This window comes from Triturus cristatus, chromosome 1_2, assembly GCF_964204655.1.
Source record: "Triturus cristatus chromosome 1_2, aTriCri1.1, whole genome shotgun sequence".
NCBI classification, from domain to species: domain Eukaryota; kingdom Metazoa; phylum Chordata; class Amphibia; order Caudata; family Salamandridae; genus Triturus; species Triturus cristatus.
Window position 1 is genome coordinate 127,264,881 of NC_140580.1, and position 18,337 is coordinate 127,283,217.

Genomic DNA, 18,337 nt, shown 5'->3' on the forward strand with positions numbered 1-18,337 from the left:
AACTGAACTCTAGGCCAATGGTTTATATATAAAAAAATATATGCTTGTTTTATTTTAGAACCAACAATAGGTATTAAAATATACTTTCTCAGAATGAGATGCTTTATATAAATACTTTTTCAATATGCAATTGGCTTTTGTAGAAAGTTACAAGTGGTTGCAATAGGCAACACAATTTTAAACACAATAATGCATTGAGTTCAATGGAAGTTTCAAGTTATTTGCAATAGATTACTTTTAGGATTACTTTTGTGATTCCAGGACTGGATCCTAGATTCAGTCCTGGGACAGTACTTAGAAACAAGTGATAAAAGTCGACTTAGTTACTGTTATGATTGTTAGACAATATTTTGCTAATTCACCATCATAGTCTTTATTCGAAAGTTCAAATTCATAAAAGACACAAGTATCACAAAGTTACAATTCATTAAAAACACAAAAATAAATGTAACAGGATCATAAAAGACATCATATAATAAATATTAAAATGGGTATTAAAAAAGAATTAAACAGTAAAGCAGACGACTAGATGATAGAATATCATATAAAATAAGGGGAGTTAAAACAGTAAAAGTATTCCATAACTCTATTACACAAAGCTCAATTAAGAATGACAGAGAGGGCGTAACAATTTGTTCCTTAGATACCATGCCCAGCCCAGATATTTGGCAAGACCAATGGAAATAATTGGTAGGGTATTAGTACGTAAAATCCTCAAGGCCACAATACTACTCCTAGTGCCCAAAGCCCTACACAATGGAGACAGCCAAATGCGTCTTGGGACAATATAAGCGTGGCATACAAACAAGAAATGACCAATCGATTCAGGCTGCATGCCACATACAGGGCATGCATCATTACCAGCATTTGACCAGCTACTAGTCAGTGACCTGAGTGGCAAGGAACCTATTCGTAGCTGAAAATATAATTTCCTGTCACTGGGTTTGGTAATCAGGTCCCAGTAAATTTCTAGGGCTGGAGTAATTTTTGTCACTAAGAACCAATTAGTCATCCAGGAGCTATTGACTTGGCTCCAGATCTTAAAATCAATATGTTCCCAATACAGCATTTTCAAGGAGCTCTTAGAAGGGAATGTCATTGTCAGTAGATCACTCCACAGCCCCACCAAGCCCAAGTCAACCAAGGCAGCACGTATCTTCCTAAGCCAGCCAATCTTGTGAGAAGTGTCAGACTTGATAACATCCAAGAGTCCCCTGGCGTAGGAGGAGAGCTCCGGGGTAGACCACAACCTCCGCCAGTATAAAACAGGACGGAGGTTAGCTAATTCCAGGATAGCTCTCCTACCTAAATCATATCTTAAGGGGACCAATGGTGTACTCTGCGGTAGACCTGTAATACTGCGTAGGAATTTATTTTCGACTACCGTTAGGGATCTCAAGGAGTCGAAACCCCATAGTTCTGCCCCATACAAGACAGAGCTTAAAGTCTTTGCCTCATAGACTTGAAGGACAGGTTTAATTGGCTTAGTAAAGGAGGTTTTAAACTCCTTGAGTAAAACCCCAGTAGTCTGCTGTAACTTCAAGGAGGACATCATGACATGCTTATTCCACTTATTATCATTGGATATGTGCATACCAAGATATATAAAGCTGTTAACCTCCTCTAGTGGCTGGGCATTCATGAAGAACTTCCTTACTCTGTAACTAGGAGGTGGGTTAAAAACCATAAGTTTGGTTTTCGATACATTTACTTCTAATCCATGGGCTAAACAAAAATCATCAAAAACGGACAAAGCTTTTTGCAAACCATTTGGTGTTTTTGACACAATAAGAGTGTCATCCGCAAACATCAGTATTGGGGTGGCTATCCCCGCCAGTTTAGGAGCATCTGTGGGAACACTGAGCATACGATCTACAATCCCATTAATATACAAAGAGAAGAGCGTCGGGGCCATAGTACAGCCTTGGCGTACACCGCGCTCGACTGGAAACTCAGTAGTAACCTCATCATAACCTCCCCATTGGACTTTAGCAAAGTTGGACTCGTGTAGTCTCATAATCAGAGTCAGAACTTCCAGAGGAAGCCCCAGCTTTGCCAAAACGAGCCACAACCTTGACCGAGGAACTAGGTCAAAGGCAGCTCTCAGATCAACAAAAGCCACAAAGAGACTGCCTTTCCCCAAAGTCACAGTCTTCCAATGTAATTGGATGAAACGAAAAACCTGGTCCACTGTACTAATCGATCTGCGGAATCCTGCTTGGAATGTGGATGAAACCCCATTGTCCTCTTCCCAATCTAATATTAAATTCAGGACCATCCTCCCGATGACCTTCTGTATTGTATCTATCAGACTAATGGGTCTGTAGTTACTCGGGAGAGCCTTATCACCTTTTTTGAAGATTGGGATAATAATGGCAGCCCCCCAAGATTTTGGTACAGGGGCACCTTCAGCCACCGCATTGGCCACTAGTGCAATGTACTTACTCCAGCAAGTTCTATTCTGGAGAAAGACATCAGACGGGACCCCATCGGATCCAGGTGCACGTCCAGTGGCTACCGAGGCCAGGGCCACAGAAACATCTTTGGGACTGAAAGGACCTTTAATGTAAAAAACATATGGGATTGTAACCAAATCACTATGTAAAGCACTACAGGCGTATTGAGGCATAAAATACCTGAGCCAATCTTCCTGTGCCACATGGTTTGAAGGGGTATCGGGCAGGCCACCCCTGTTCCACTTGATAATATTCCAAAACTTTCTTGGGTCATTCCCATAGCTTGCTCCCTTTAAATCTTGCCAAAAGAGCTCGTCCCAGGTCTTTTTTGCTTGCACAAGGCATTTTTTGTAGGCCTGCCTTGCCAGCTGAGTGCGAGTCCTATTGCCACTAGAAAGGGCTGCAGCTAGATTCGTTCTTGCCTTTCTGCATTCCCTATCAAACCAACGAAGCCGCCCAGAAGGGCGTGTTTTGTTTTTAACCGCTGGGTTCAAAAAGTAACCTTTTAGTCTTTCAAAGAATAACTCATGGATACCTGTAACTTGGGACAAACCTTCGTCGGAGGCCAATGCGTCCTCTAAATGCAAGATGGCACCAGCCAAGTCAGAATCTATTTTTGCTAGGGACATATCGTTGGCCGCCACCTCCCGCCATCTAACCCTACGCATATTATTAGAGGGCACAACTTCTGGCGGATAGAGTTCAATTGTACCTACTGCAGAGGAGGTACCGCTCCACCACTGGTGGGTGACACAAATGGGATTATGGTCACTCTCAACTCTAGATTCCACCACCATATCTTTAATGGAATGCCATAAATTATTACAGCAGAGGACATAATCAATTCTACTTTTGGAGCGACCATTGTCAAAAGTGTTAGCACCCATCTTGTCACCCCGGGTTCTACCATTCAAAGCCCTAAGACCATGCTCATAACAGAGTGAATTTATCTGGACTATAACCTCAGACCAACGTTTAATTGGGGGAAGAGCCAAGGCTGGGATATCCCACAGACGATCCTCCTCGGGATCAAGACCCCATTCTGAATCTGAGGCTAGGAGGGGTTCAAACGTGACATTAAGATCTCCCGCAATAATCGTGCCCTTCGTACTGCCGTAGGTATCCATAAGAGTATCCAGAGTGGCCAGAACTTGCGACCTTTTCCCCTTTGTCCCTCTAAGATAGAGGTTAAAAATAACCAGGTCTTGCATCGAGACCAGGGGCAACCTAACTAATTGGATATCTAGAGACCCAGTCTGGAACTCACTAGCCTTAGGGAATAAGGCCTGACGGGCCCAGATGGTTAGGCCACCCATAGGGCGGCCCTTAGGGCCCTTAACTGCTGGAATATGAAAGTTTAAATATCCTGGCAGATATAATGGCTCCACAGACCAGGTTTCCTGGAATAGACAAACATCGAAGTTACCTATAAACTCTAGCCATACAAGGGAATCCATCTTCGCCTTGAGGCCAGCAACATTCCAGGAAATCAAGGATCCAGGGCTAGATCTTGGCACCCCGCTCTGGGCATCAGAACAATGTGTGACTACCTGGGCATCAGAACAATGTGTGACTACCTGTGGACTCAGAGGCTGAATAGGCAAGTTTAGAACTTTTCCCTTGGAAGGGGAGGAAATACAAAAGTCAGCCAAGGAAGGAACATCAGAATTGGCCAGTGGCAAATCAGTATCAGAGCAAGTTCCACCAGGGATCATTGCGCTAAAATGATCAACCACTGGTCAATCCATGTCATTCCAATGGCAAATACCATTATTATCATTGGGATTCAGAACAGAAGACCCACAGTTGAAACCTATCCCCGGCCAGGCGAAACCCCTTCTGTCCTCGTGGATAGCAGATTGCATGTAAAAATAGTGTAAATCATGCACCTGGATCCCCGGGAGAGTCCAAGAGGGAGCGTGGTGACATATAAAGTTAGCAACACGGCTGTCTTTAAAGTTAATAATAATAGAATCGCCGGAAACATCTTTGGGTCGTGATCCTACCCAACTAACCCTTCTTACAAGCAAGATTTTTCCATCCAGATTGTTAGGAATGGGCGTATGCCTATTTAGCCAGTAGATTACTTTATTCTTGAGTTCTTCACAGGTTTCGGGTTTTGGGTTTTTTATTTCGGGGACACCAGTTAAAACCACTACATAAGGGAGAGACTGAGGGGGAAGATGGATATGGGCCAAAGCCGGACGAGGGGTGGGTCCGATTGAACCAGTGTGTGTGACTACCTTGACAACCTCAACAACCTCTGGGACAACAACTGGCTGTAGAGCCTTCTTAGGAGGAACACAATTTTTATTCCTTAGATTTGAGGGACCCTGTCCAGAGCTACCATGTGTTAAAACTGGTCGTGTACCAGGAAGAGCAGAGGGAGCTAAAACAACCGATGGAGAGGTGACTATAGGTGGAGAGCTCCGGTTGTCACTTGCTTTTATGGTGTGTTTAACTACATTCTTTAGGGAACAAAAGTTGTCTAGAATTGTCTGCTCTAGGTTGTCAACTTTGTCACTAACCAGTTTAATTCTTTCCAAAAGCGGTAACATTAGAGAGCGAACCAATTGCTCAATCGAGGGAAGAATATCATTGGCTTGTGACTGTCCCATCGGGCAAATAGGAGCCTCAACAGGGTCTAAACACACTTCATGTGAGGGAGTGGCAGAAATAGAAACATTCTCTGCGATTTTGGGAATTTTACACTTTCTTACACCTTGGGCATCAGTACCCCTCTTCCTTTTAGGAGGAACTACTCTAGGTGCTTTGGATACTTTATTGTTGGCCCTGGTTAACGGGGCAGTGCCTCCAGGGCTTACATGACCCTCATTTGTTGGAGGGAGGTTAGTAGTTTCAGAAGCACTTACACTTGTGTTTTGCAAAGATAGAAGAGGACTAGAGTCAGAGATTCTATGGTTGAACAAATTATCACATGTTTGCTCCACTGGCCCAAACGGAGACTTAGCCCGGGCCAATGCGCCAATAGATGAGCGCCTATACATAGGTTCAGCTGAAAGGCGGCGTTCGGTGATAGAGATTTCATGCTCCAGGACGGAAACTGCTCTAGTGATAAACTGGTCAAGAGTTCCCGTCACTGAGGCAGTGCCCGTAGTCCGCTTCCCTCTCCCAACCATGGTATCACAGTCACAGGTGCTATCAGAATATTAAGTCAGTAGCAGAGATGGATTCGCAACCTCGACGAAACAGTCCACCAGTCTTACTTGTGAACTACGACCCTTATCAGTCCAGAGTTAATAATAACATATATCCCAAGGGTCTGTGCCGGATGGTGTTGCCAAATTCAAGTGCATATGGGAGCACGAATGCAGGGCTGACGCTGAGATGCCTATATATTCGTGCACAAACAATGCTGCTTTGACGATCAACAAAAACACAGAAGTGGTTAATAAAGCCAAGCAATCACTGGCGGCACTTACAGTTTTGATGGTCTATGGTAATTGACAGAGGGTATGCCCTGCCCGGCCTCGTACGGTCCTCGACGGGCAAGGACGGGCCCGCCCTTGGCCCGGGCTTTGCCCGGGTGCTGCCCGCGCGCGTCCCGCGCTGCAGGAGGCTGCCGGTGTTTTTCAAAGCGCCTCCAGGTGCGCTTGGCCGCGTCACTACAAGCGACCGGCTGGGGCGTCTGGGGGCTGTAGTTTTGCTGGCTGTTGCCCTCACGGCGAAGGTTTGCTGGCCGTTGCCCTCACGGCGAAGGTAAGGCGTCTCTCCCGCCTGCTGCCGCTCCTGCTGCTGCCGAAAACTGTTCCCCTGCTAATTCAAAAGTTGACACTTTAGAAAATATTTCATAGAAAACAGTCAATGATTCCCTATGGAAGAAAATTCAAGTTGCAGGTATAGTATGTTCTTGTTACTTTTGTAATCCAGTACTGGGTGCCTAGACTCAGTACTGGGACCTTTATCCAAAACAGGTAAGTAATTACGTTTTCACAATTTATACGATTTTTAAAGAATATTTCAAGCTTGCAGAAATCGACACTTAGAAGAAATTTCACAGAAAAACAGTCAATGGTTTCCTATGGAAGAAAATTGGGTTACTGGTAAGTACGGTTGTGAATATTTTTCAGAGTCAGTGCTGGGTACCAAGGTCCAGCACTGGGAGCTCACCTAATAGCAGGTGAGTATTTTCGTTTTAGTTACTCGGCTGATTTTTGGTGAATATTTTAAGTTTTGAAAAGTCCACACTTAAAAGAAATTTCAGGAAAAAACAGTCAATGTTACCCTACGGAGAAAATTGAGTTATCGGCTTTAAGGTAAGTACTCGACTGGCAGAGTTAGGGTTCTGGGCATAGACTTGGGTGCCCCAGGGTCAGGTAGGTACAGTTGTTACACCCTCAGCGGCACAGTGGCAGCCGGGTGCAGAGAGAGTTAGGCCCAATGTTATCCTATGGGAGGCAGGGGGACCTTGGTTGGTGGCTGCTGACTAGCAGGCCATGCGGCTGTGGGAGCTGGGCTCCTGGTCACTTGCTCAGGGTAAATGGGGAAGTAGATAGGTGCAGAGGTTACACTGCCAGCGCCACTCGAGGGCTGGGTGCAGGGTGCTTTTGAACCTAAGGGCGCTCAATTGATTTCGGGGACGAAGATTCTTCAGGTGCCACCACCACTTCGAGAGGTAAGTTGGGTAGTTGGAGGATAGGTAGGTACCCCGGAGTTGGGCACAGGGGTCGCCGGGTGCAGGGGTGCCTTTTGGTGTCGGGAAATCTTACCCCCTGTTGATCGCGGTTGGGGGGGGCACCTGGTTCTGAGGCTGCAGGCGTCGTCAGGCGCGTCGAGGGAAGTCCTTGGGTGCCGGAATCGGGGTCACAGTCGCTGTGGGATCGTCCTTGTGGTCTTTGTTCACTCCGGCTCAAGCCAGTCTTGGCGGGTGCAGTGTGTGAAGGGTTCGCGGTTCCGGGCTGATGCCAGGGATTGGAAGCAGATTTTGAGTTGAGCCTGTACTCATGGGAGTCCCAGGAGCTTAGAGCCAAAAGGTAGCCAGGTCCTCCGGGGTTTGTGAGGTTGCTGGCCACAAGAGATGCCGGGTTGGAGCAGGTTCGAGGGTCGACAGGCCGGTAGGGCTGGGGCCAAAGCAGTTGATGTCTTCCTCTTCTTACCAACTGCAGGGCAGGTCTTCTTTCTTCTTTGTATTTCGGAATCTGGGGAAGGAAGGTTCAGGGTGCCCCTAAATACTAAATTTAGGGGTGTTACAGGTAGGTGAAGGGCAGGGACCAATGGTTCCTTGTCCTGGGGTGGGTACTCCCCCTATCCTGCCTCTCTCCTGTGGGAGGGGGGGGGCAGTAGCCTAGTCCTGATTGGGCAGGGCTCCCCATCTTCAAGATGGCGAGAGCCTGGAGATGTGCTTCACCTCGCCTCCCCCACCTGAGGGGTGGGGTTGGCAGACTGACACATCCCCTGTCCTTATTTGGGGTTTCCGGCCAAGCTGGGGAAGCTCACAGAGGCGGCATGCCTTTGAAGCTTCCCCCTACCCATCCTGTGGGAGGAGATCTAGCACCTCGCCCAGGATGTGCATTGTTGCAGGCCCAGGAGAGCAGGGGCTCTCCTACCCAGGGGTCCAGCAACATTTCTGCTGTGTGGCAGCCTAGGCAGCCTCTCAGACCAGACGTCGATTGTAGGTTAGGTTTCGGGGGCATCTCTAAGATGCCCTCTGGTGTGCTTGGTACATTAAATCCCACACTGGCATCAGTGCGGGTTTAATGTGCTGAGAAGTTTGATACCAAACTTCTCAGTCTTCAGTGTTGCCATTATGGTGCTGTGGAGTTCGTGTTTGACGAGCTCTCAGCACCATGTACTCTTAAATGGCAGCACTGCACTTACAGTGCCCAGGAATGGACCTCGGTACTGTAGGGGCACAGGGCTCCTGCTCCTGTGCCCACACACTGGCATAGGGCACCCAGCTAGAGGGGTGGCTGATGTATGCCATGGCAGTGTAGGTGGTGGGCATGGCACACAGGGATGTGTGCCATGTCGACTCTTTGTTTTGTCCTGTACTCAGACACTCAGCCTGCAAGGGCAGTGTGTGTATGTTAGGGTACAGGGCCTCTAAGGGTGGCACAATGAGTCCTGCAGCCCTTAGAGGCCTTCCCTGGTCACAAGGCCCTGGGTACCATTTACCAGGGGCTGACATGTGGCCAGGGTTTGCCAATTTGAGTTTTAGGTTTTTAGGGAAGGAACATAGGCCCTGTGCACCTGATTGGCACATTCAAAGTACATTCAGAAATTCAGCAAAAAGTGGGGGCATACCATGCAAGAAAGATGGCACTTTCTCACATGTGCCGTGCAAAAAAAGATGGATTTAACCCAGATCTGTGACTGGGGGTGAATGTTAATTCAGCATTCCGCCATTCATTTTCTGTGTTTTAGCATTTACCTAGGCCACAGGCAGTGGGTTGCAGGCATGGCACACAGGGATGTGGGCCACGTCGAATCTTCACTTTTCTCTGCACTATAACACACAGCCTGCAATGGCAATGTGTGGGTGTTAAGGTGCAAGGGCTCTAAGGGTGACACAGTAGGTGCTGCATTCCTTAAAGGCCTTTGATGGTCTCAGTGCACTTGGTACCCATGGTACCTTTTACAAGGGGCTTACTTGTCGCCAGAGATGTGCCAATTGTAGGTACAAAGGTACAATTGTGGGGAAAGAACACAGGGTCTGGGTACCTGATTGGCAGGGACTTAGGGCACATCAAGTCAATGTACATCAGAAATCTGGCAAAAAGTGGGTGAGTTACTGCAACAAAAACCCACTTTCCTACAGAGAGTTTTCCAAAGCTTGGGAACATGTAGAGATTTAACTCAAATAGGAATGGCACAAGGAGGGCAAAGGACAGATAAGGTGCGGTGTAAGTAAATTAAACTTCCGCCTGGGGCTGTGACTGTTATTAAGATTAGAAAGGTCAAGACTATGAAATGATTTGTAGGCAATATAGAAAAACCAATTTAAAAAGACCGCTAACTATTGGGAACCAAGGTATGTCGAAATATTAGCAGAAGCAGAAGAGAGTTTGAAAAAATAAGGTTACCAACTGATTTATAGATTGGTTGAGGTGGTGAAGGGTATGTACTTGGTGAGCACCGATGTAGGAGAGTAGTATCTGCTTCACATGGGTACCCCCACGTTTTGCTGGTGTTTCACTGTTTTTCGACCTTAGTCTGGCCGTGGCCCTGCTAACCAGGACCCCAGCCTAGCTGCTTCCTCTCTAATATGGTTTGCATGTACATTGGGTACATTCCTAATTGGATTCTGGAGTGCCTTATAAGCCCCTAGTATATGGTATACTATGTACCTAGGGCATAGGTACCTCAGAGGCCTACCAGGGGCTGAAGCATGTATTATGCCACCACTGGGAAGCACTCCAAAATGACACCACAGGTCTGCTACTGCAGCCTGGGTAAGGTAGTGCATGCACCCCTTACTGTGGCATAGGCTACCTATATCACTACCATTGCACACACACACAAAACCTATAAGTCACTCCTATGGCAGGCCTTAACAATCCTGAAGGCAGAGTTCTTGGTTGTTATGGGAGCGGGTGCCCCTGCATGAGCAGAGCCCATCTGCAGCGTTCGGAGTACCTCCTCTGATGCTGTTTGTGGTGCAGCCTGACCATATACTCTTAAGTGCATTATAACCTCGCGGTAAATGTTAACTTTGGACTGGCTGCACGGAAACATGTCGTGTTTGGTGTCAAACACTTTGGTTTACTACCCCCCCCCCCCACCAGTTCTGGCAGCGGGGGAGCATTCCACCCTTCTAGAGGGAGAGACATGTTCACACTGGTCTACCCGGTAAAGACTTTCTAAAGCCCTGTCATCACAAAATGGATGCCACTGCCACAGACACGGGTCTGGCCTCCTACTGCTGACCGAAACTCCGGCAGGGGAGGCCTGGACAATAGGATTCCTGTCCCAGGGAGGTGTAACCACCTCCCCAGACAGGCAGATGTAACCACCTTCCCAGACAGGCAGATGTGTATTGGGGCTGGGCGGGAGCCCTCTCTGGTGCTTTGAAGTCCTGCACTGGGGGCACACTTGGTGTCCCTGTGCAGAGTCCAGTTCATACCGTTTGCAGGGGCTAACTGCCCCTGCTCTGGCGCGAAACTGGACAAAGGAAATGGGTGTAACCACCCCTCTTTCCAAACCCTCCCATAGGTGGGTCCGTAGAGTATGTCCAACCCCCAAACTTAGTATAAGTATGGAAACTCAGTCCTTGAGACTTTAGATTACCCAGGTCGAAACTCTGCAACATATATCCTGGACCTTCCACTTAATATTTTCGCTAGAAGTCTGAAGAAATCTCCCTTGGGGTCAAGAAGTGACTCCCTTGCTTGGCAGGCACCAAACAAGCAACTGGCCGGTCTGCAACTCTGCAGGATTAAAATGTTGTGCAGTGAAGAGTTAAATGAGGAGAAAAATAGTTCTTTGACTCCTCTACATTGAAATCACACTAGAGCTTGAATCAGGAAATGGATGCAACAAGAGGAAAGGTGAATAGGAAAGAAAGGAGGGAAGGGTAAGGTTAGTGTCTTGTGAGACACCATAGTGAAGAGTAAGATAAAGTGTCCAGAGCAAGTGGCTGAATGCATGTGATAATAGATTGGACTTCTGTAAAATTTGGCCTGCACTGCCTAAAAGGTAACTACTACACATAATCTTAACATATGATCACCTTTACTGCATCAGGAGATATTCAAGATGCACTTGTAAAATGGGATGTTTGCGTAATCTTCCCTAATAAACTCAGTCAGTTGAGTCCTTCAGAATCATGGAGGAAAGTATGGCTATGGTGCTGCGGAACGTCTTTCTCTTACACTGATCTCGGCTCTCTGAAACATTTGTAGAGCCATCACCATCCACCTTTCCTCCCAAATATGTTGCTTTTCAGGAGATAGAACTTGAGACTCAAAGATTTCAGGTCTGAAGTTCTGATAGAACAAAAGCATTAATGGGAAATCATTGGGAATGTTATTTGTATCAGTGGAAGGAATGTATTAATACTTGAGATTCATGTGTCCACTAGGATATGGGAAGGGACATAAATAAACTGTAATGGTGTGTAGTATAAGGGAAAGGGTTACACATACGGTTAGGATGAGCGATGAGATTAGCAAAATGGTTAGATTTAGGTCAAAAAGTGAGGGCTAAAGAAATTGGTAGATGAAGAGTATCCGCAGCAGATAAAAACAAAAAGAAAGGAAACTCGGAGCATTACCGTAGTTTATGCAAAATGTTTTGAAATTACTGTACATACAATAATGGGACTACAAGATTAATTGCCTATGGTTACCATTACTTTTTTCCCCCCTTCAAATAAATCACATGGAACCATTCTGACTGGTTGTGTTTGGTTAGTGTACAATGTGAGAGCTGAAGGGTCTAGATCAGGGTCTCCAAAGTCTTTTGTGGAGGGCCGGATCCATGCCATATTTTTAACTTATCCCCATTTAGATAAATGTAGTGTTTGAGGCATATGAGCTGCAGATCATACACTAGGATAGTAGATCGCCACCTGGTGTTGGGCTCGGATGCTTGCAGGTTGTTGTTGTCTTCGGAAGAAGTCTTTGTGGTCACGAGATAGGTGACTCCTCCCTTGGATGACCGTGCGCATGGGCATCAACTTCATCGTTGGATTGTTTTTTTCTGCCATTGGGTTCGGATGCTTTTCGAAGCACCTTCATTCTCGACATCGATTTCATCGGCTCGATTCCGGACGTCGACGCGGGCTGCTGGGCCTATCCACGCCTTGAGGCCTACGGCTCATGGAAAGGACGCCTTTCATAAAATGCCAGTGTGGAGCAAAATTTCCGTACAGTGACCACCACAAAGTCTGCAACCTGTGCCTATCACCTGAACATGACGAGTCCAGCGGTCCTGCCTGCGCATCCTTTCGATCCAAAAAGACCATCCGAGATCGAAGGGCTCGAAGACGCATCATGGCACAGAGACCAGCTCCGGAACCAGAGGACATCTTTGATGAAGGCCCCGATGTCCCAAAAGAAGATTCCGAAGATCTACAAATAATCTCCGAAGCAGACGACTCAGACGAACCCATCACTCCTAGGCAACATGTGAGTACTACTGCCCCTGCCCCTGCCACAACCCCTCCAAAACCAAAGGCATTAGTCAAGACTTCGTCTGCTGACCCCAGTCAAGACCGAAAACATCCTTCAGAAGCCCCGCCTCCGGGCTCGGCTCCGAAGAAACATAAGCCTTCCGGTAGCTCGGGACCGAGCAAACCGCATGTCATTGTTCAACCGGCACCTTCGGCACCGAAGACAAAAGACCACTCGGCACCGAAATCGGCTCCGGTGCCGTCAGCCCCGAAAACACCAAGGCCAATAGATAACCCGGCACAGAAGGTTCCCAAGCCTACAGATACAACTTCGGCTCCGAAACCAACGGCTAAGGACTCTCACACACCTCCTAAAGCCAAAAACTCCACCGATCAACCAAAACCTCGATCGGAACCGAAAAAATCGGCACCAAAGACTGTTCCTGAGGAGCAATACGTTTTTCATCCAGATCCCATCGACCCAAGGTAGAAAAAGATTTATATTAACCCAAAGACTGGACATGTCACCACAGTGCCATGTAAAAAACGGAAACTGGACACACCACCTGCCCCAGTTCCTATAAACAGGAAGGACTCTGCAACATCGCCTATGCCCCCTTCCTCTCCTATACTGCCTTCTAACCCACCCCCTCTGCCTACACCGCCCTTACCTATACCCTCTCCATCACATACACCAACCTCCACAGGATGATGATGATGATGACCTAGGGGGTGGGGGTGACCCTAATGATCCGTTCACGGATCCAGATACCTCACCACTGGATGATTGGGCCTTCCCTCTACCAGACATGCCTGACCCTCAGCCATATCCCTCCAAACCATTGCCTCCAGACAATCACCTGGGCTTTGCCCAGTTATTAAATAGAGCGGCACTTTACCACGGCGTCACAATGCACTCCGACGCACCAGAAGAAGACTTCCTATTCAATACTTTTGAACAATCTCAAATGTCTGTACAAATTCTGCCCATGATTAAGGGAGTCATAAAACACGCCCGAGGTATTTAAAGACCTTGTCCGTGCCAGGGTTCTTAACCCAAGGATAGAAAAGAAATATAGACCTGCCCCTGAAGATCCTAATTACATCAAAGGGCAGCTCCCTTTGGATTCTTTGGTTGTTTCCAATGCCAGGAAACGCGCCAACTCCCAAACCACAGGAGATACACCACCTCCTGACAAAGAATCCAAACTGTTAGAAGCCTCTGGCAAAAGAGTAGCATCACAAGCCGCTAATCATTGGTGTACTGCCAACACCCAAGCCCTACTAGCACGCTATGACAGGGCCCACTACGACCAGTTAGAGAATCTATTACATCTTCCAGAGCAATATAAAACCCAAGCAAATGACCCTATCCAGGAGGGAAAACTTATTTCAAATGCGGCAATTAAATGTGCTCCTTAGACGACATGCGTGGACGCATTTCAGGCTTTAAGCCAGAGGTACAAACTACCATACTTAGCCATTCAACCAGGAACAGCTATTTGGGCCAGCAGTAGACACTGCCCTTGAAAAAATGAAGAAGGACACAGAGACGGCTAAGTCCATGGGAGCATTACAGTCTCCACAACCACGTGGATCCTTTCGGCGCTCCTTCTACAGAGGAGCCTCCAAAAATATGGGAACGGACACCTCCTCTACATTCAAAGCCGCTACACAAACATCCCCCAGTAGAGGATATTTTAGAGGCGGATTCAGAGGAAACAACAAGGGTCGAGGTAATAACAATACTCGTACCTCCCCTGCCACAAAACAGTGACTTTCCTCCACTCCCCCCAGACCATTCCACTCCAGTTGGGGGAAGACTCAAACAGTTCCTACCTGTCTGGAACTCCATCAGAACAGACAAGTGGGTAAGACAAATTATCCAGTATGGTTACTGCCTGGAACTCACAACTACCCCCCCCACACATACCACCCAAACAGCGTTCGATGTCACCAGACCATCTTACGCTCCTCAAACAAGAGGTTCTCTCATTGCATCAAAAACACGCAATAGAACCAGTTCCCTTAGAACATCAGGGTACAGGGGTATACTCACTCTACTTCCTAATCCCCAAAAAGGACGGGACTCTAAGACCAATACTCGACCTCAGACCCCTAAATCAGTATATAAACTCAGATCATTTCCATATGATCACTCTTCAACAAGTGCTCCCACTACTGCAACAAGGCGAATTCCTTGCCACACTAGATCTCAAGGACGCCTACTTCCACATTCCCATACATCCTACCCACAGGAAGTATCTAAGGTTTGTGGTGGACGGACAACACTACCAGTTTACAGTCCTTCCATTCGGGGTAACAACTGCGCCCAGGGTATTCACAAAATGTCTGGCAGTAGTAGCAGCACATCTCAGAAGACAACAAATTCATGTCTTCCCGTATCTAGACGACTGGCTAATAAAAGCCAAGTCATTCAACAAATGTGTTCTATACACTCGCCAAACCATCCAAATCTTACACAACTTGGGATTCACAATAAACTATCCCAAATCTCATCTCCAACCCTCTCACATACATCAGTATCTAGGAGCCACCATAAACACCTCCACAGCCCTAGCATATCCCAGCCCAGCCAGAATAGCCAATATACAAGCTCTTATCACGAAATTTCAAATCCAACACTCTCTTCCAGCAAGAGTGTTCATGCAACTCATAGGCATGATGGCGTCATGCATCTTCCACAGATCGTGCTGACAACGGATGCATCACTCACAGGATGGGGAACCCATCTCCTCAGACACACCACTCAGGGCAAATGGACCACTCAACAGAAAGTGCTCCATATCAATTACCTGGAACTGGTAGCAGTGTTCCTAGCACTAAAATCATCTCCAGAACAAAACTGTCCTCATCCGCACAGAAAACATGACAACCATGTATTACATACAAAAACAAGGATGCACGCATTCCCTCCAGCTGTCCCAGCTCGCACAGAACATTTGGAGATGGGCCATTCCTCAGAACATATACCTGCTTGCAGAACACCTTCCAGGGGTTCACAATCAAATTGCCGATCTGTTAAGTCGACAAACACAACAGATCCACGAATGGGAACTACATCCCCAGGTCCTACTGCCCTTTTTCCAACAATGGGGCCAACCCGACATAGATCTGTTCGTCACACACGAAAACGCAAAATGCCCAACCTTCGCCGCCAGGTTTCCCCACCCGGAGTCAAAGGGCAATGCGATATGGATGAACTGGTCAAGCAGATTTGCGTACGCTTTTCCGCCTCTCCCACTCATTCCGTTAGTGGTACGCAAGCTAAGGCAACAGTCTCTCAAACTGATCCTAGTAGCTCCCACATGGGCACGCCATCAGTGGTTCCCAACACTACTGGAACTCTCGCTAGTTCCACACCAAAAACTGCGTCTCTCCCCGTCCTTATTAACACAGAACCATGGAGAAATCAGACACCCAGATCCAAGTCAACTGAATCTGGCGATCTGGCTCCTGAAGTCCTAGAGTTCGGTCACCTCAACCTGCCACCAGACTTGATGAATATTATAAAAGAGGCCAGAAGACCTACCACTAGGGCTTGCTATGCTGCAAAATGGAAAAGATTTGCCATTTACTGCACTAACAATCATTTAAATCCACTGGATGCATCCATCCAGGACATCATTTGCTACTTACTACACTTGCAAAGATGTAATTTGGCATACTCATCCATACGTCTCCACCTAGCAGCATTAGCAGCCTACTTACAAAATCGACAACACTTGTCACTCTTTAGAGTACCTGCGATCAAAGCCTTCATGGAAGGACTCAAAAGGATTATTCCTCCCAGATTACCACCCTCTCCAGTGTGGAATCTAAACATTGTTCTTACCAGGCTCATGGGACCCCCATTTGAACCTCTGCATAAATGCGAACTACAGTTCCTCACATGGAAAGTGGCTTTCCTTATCGCTATCACATCCCTCAGACGGGTAAGTGAAATCCAGGCTTTAACCATACTAGAACCATTCTTACAATTACACCGTAACAAAGTGGTTCTTAGGACAAATCCGAAATTCCTTCGAAAAGTCATATCTCCATTCTATCCTTAACCAATCAGTAGAGTTACCAGTGTTCTTCCCAAATCCAGACTCGGTAGCTGAAAGAGCTCTTCATACCTTAGACGTTAAAAGAGCCCTTCTTTACTACATTGACAGAACCAAATCATTCCGCCAAAAAAAACCCAATTGTTTGTTGCTTTCTCTCCACCACATAAAGGCAACCCCATTTCCAAATCTGGGATAGCTAGGTGGATAGTTAAGTGTATCCAAATATGCTACCACAAGGCTAAACGCACACCAACGGTTCCCCCTAGAGTGCATTCCACACGCAAAATAGGGGCTTCCATGGCATTCTTAGGAAACATTCCCTTAGAAGATATTTGTAGGGCAGCCACATGGTCTACAACACACACCTTCACTAAACACTATTGTGTTGACGTGCAAGCAAAGCAACAAGCTTCTGTGGGACAGGCAGTCCTTAAAACTTTATTTCAAACTGCTGCAACTGATACAGGTGACGACTGCTAGGGGAGATACTGCTATATAGTCTATCCTAATGTGTGATCTGCAGCTCATATGCCTCAAACGGAATATGCTACTTACCAGTATGCATCTGTTCTTGGCATGTAGAGCTGCAGAGCCACACACGCCCACCCACCTCCCCGGGACCTGTATCTGTTCCAGAATTGTCTTACTTAGACATCACACATGGACATCTCTCTCTTTTCTACAAACTCCATTTCCCATCATGGCGAAAAACAATCTAACGATGGAGTTGATGCCCATGCGCACTGTCATCCAAGGGAGGAGTCCCCTAACTCATGACCACAAAGACTTCTTCCGAAGACAACAACAAGCTGCAAGCATCCGAGCCCAACACCAGATGGCGATCTACTATCCTAGTGTGTGGCTCTGCAGCTCTACATGCCAAGAACAGATGCATACTGGTAAGTAGCATATTCCTTTCTTAAAAATCTGCCATGGATCCGACCTGCCAGGACTGACTTTGGAGAATCCTGGTCTAGGTTTTGGAACAATAGTTGATGATTAAAACATTAGAAAAACTGTCCCTTTGACAGGTGACTGAAAAGACTGGTCATTGAGTTGTCCTATAAAATTGAGTGAAAGCATGTTCAGGAGAGTTGATGGCTGATGACAGTAGTCTCTCCCTCCATAATACTTTTAATGGATGCTCGAAAATGCTAACAGCCTCGTCTTAGGAGTCTTGGATTTTAAACAGTAAACTATGTGGTAAGGAAAAGACTTGGACAAGGTAGCCTGGCTCATTAGAGCATTTTAAGGACTCGCGCTTTGTGCTCTGCAGCGAAGGCGCTTCGCGCTTGTATTTTAAACTACCTAGTTTAGTATTTACGTTTTGATTTAATTTGTTTTTCCTTGTTCTTAATATAGGGCATCCTCCCTCCTCCCTCTTACCTGCATTTAAATTTGTTGTTTCACCGCTGTTTTAGCGGGTCCGGTCCTGGTGGTGGCTGTCAGTAGGGGGATTAGGCAGCCATTTTGGAGTGGTGTTTGGGACGTGTGGGGCCGCCATTTTGAGCGGTCTAGCGGTCTTCTCCACACGCTGACACCCTATTTAAACCAGTCCTTCAAGCGCGCAGCGGTTACGCGCAGTGGGGACGCTTTCTCTGTGCCTGAGTCGTGCCAGAGTCCTGCCCGTCTGCGCTCGTCCGTGCCGAGTCAGGGCTAAGGCAGGGCAGGGATCTTTGGTTTCTCGGTATTGCTTTTGGATTGTTTATTACGAATGTATTCTAGATCAGAACTGC

At 47.0% G+C, this 18,337-nt stretch overlaps 1 protein-coding gene across 1 annotated transcript in view; it reads left to right on the forward strand.

The window, feature by feature from the left end:
• LOC146866941 (importin-9-like) overlaps positions 1-18,337 on the forward strand; it is a 196,108-nt gene that overhangs the window by 153,016 nt on the left and 24,755 nt on the right. The gene's annotated exons all lie outside the window — the stretch shown is intronic.